The sequence below is a fragment of the Tupaia chinensis genome, unplaced genomic scaffold, assembly GCF_000334495.1.
Source record: "Tupaia chinensis unplaced genomic scaffold, TupChi_1.0 Scaffold000042_1, whole genome shotgun sequence".
Lineage (NCBI taxonomy): Eukaryota > Metazoa > Chordata > Mammalia > Scandentia > Tupaiidae > Tupaia > Tupaia belangeri.
The window spans coordinates 176,169-178,237 of record NW_006159497.1 but is presented as its reverse complement, the minus strand read 5'-3'; positions in this window follow the sequence as shown (position 1 = coordinate 178,237).

The window sequence follows — 2,069 nt, the reverse complement described above, 5'->3', positions numbered from 1 at the left end:
GGTTAAAGAAAATTTAAATTATAACTGGGGTATTTACAAGTGAAGTTTTCAGATAATCTTAGCTCTTAAAGCTGTGCCTAATTAAAATAATAAGGGTTCATAAAATGTCTAAATCATCTTAAGACCAGCAGATGGCATAATGGCTATGTTGCTGGACTCCTATGCAGTCGACTGCGGTTCAAGTTCCAGACCCAGTGGCTTAAATTTATGTCAGGTGCGTGTGTGTGTGTGCCCAAGATCCCAAGAGGAGAATGGAGGAGAAGGGATTGCAGTGTGGCCATTACCTCTGGGGCGTGATTTCTCACTTTCTGTTTCTCTCTGTCTTTCTGGCGAGCGCACACACCCTATAGCAAAAACTTCTCCCCCCCAAAAAAATAAAAATAAAATTTCTAAGTCATCTTTAAATAAGGTAATAGGCTTTTGATTAATGTGAAGTTTAAATATTTCTACCGTCACCCTTTAAATTTAACAAAAGTGAAAGATACTGGGTTACATCTTTTTAAAAATTATTTTATTTATTCATTCATTCATTTTAACCTGAACAGAGACAAAGAGAAGGAAAGCGAGAAAGCAGGCCACCAGGTCCGGGACTCAAACCATGGTCGGCCATGTGGGAGTGTCCAGCACCTTAACCACCACACCACCTGCTGGTCCCCTGGGTTAAATCTTTTAATAAGATTGTTCTACATTGGGGCAATTTGTTCACAACAGTTTCTAAATTACAAAATTGGGTAAGCTGAGAAACATGCTGAGGTGAATCAGGATGAGTATTAGCTAATACTTCCTTTTTAAAAAATAATTATTTTATTTAACTTTATTTTAGTTTGACTGGAGAGGAGAGAGAGAGAGAGAACAAGTGGGAGAGAGGGGAAGAAAAAAAGTCAGCTGCCAGGTCTGGGACTCAAACTGCGATTGACCATGTGCGAGTCCATGCCACCTGCCGGCCGGCCCCTCAGTCCTTCCTATGGGAGTGTCATGGACTAGAGCCCTATGGGGTTTTTGCTCGTCTACGAATTTCATTAGAAGACCTGAGATAATGTCTCCTCACCATCTAGTAGTACCTCAGCTAACAGCACTGTGTTTGGCATGGTGGAAGACTGTCTCCCTCAAGCTCTCATTTAGCTTTTGGACCGAATTTAGAACCTTGTCACTGCCCTCCACCCTCTTCATGCTTGGACAGGCACATACTAAATACCCTGAATTTCTCACACCCGGTGTGAGTTTTAAGTCGCTGGGTCTGGGACTCGAACCATGGTTGACTACATCGGAGTCCAGCAAAGTAACCACTATGCCATCTGCTGGTCCTCCTGGTCTGTTTTTCAAGTCACAGAGTCTGGGATTCAAACCTTGCAGTCAGCCATGTTTGATCCAGCCACCTTAACCACTAAGCCACCTAGGAGGCCCAAGTTTATTTATTTGTTTCTTCCATGAGAGAGAGAGAGAGAGACAGAGATAGAGAGGGAGAGACGGGCATCTCCAACAGGGTCTTCATGCCATGACCCACCCTCCCCACCCCAGTGTCAACCGACCTAGATCATGGATGTGCTCCTGCCTGGCATGCCTGGGTCCCAGTATATGAGCCAAGGCCCTTTCCACGTGGCCCGAGCTCGTTACTGCTGCACCACCAACGTGTTTTAAGTCTCACTGTGTTGCCCACACCAGGATTGAGCTTGAGGGCCTCCTGCCTCAGCCTCCCAGGTTGCTGGGATCACAGCATACACCCCAATTGTGGCCCTTGGGTTGGCCTGGGAATAGAACCCAGGCCTCCTATGTGGTCCCAGCCTGCAGAGCAACAGTGTCTTCGCACCACCACAGCTAGGCCCTCTCCATTTTAACTTGCTTTTCCGTGACAAAGGGTTTTCTCCCACATTTCCGGATTGTTATTTTTTGTTTGTTTGTTTTGTCTTTTTTTGTTTTGGTTTGTTTTGTTTTGAGCTGGTCTTGGGCAGTGTGGGGGTCATCTACAGGGTTTAGGTTTTGTGGAAGAATGACTAGATTTATAACACAGGCCCCACAAAGTTCTTCAGAATTAACATACCAGAGAGAATTCCAGATCCTCAGTTTCAGCA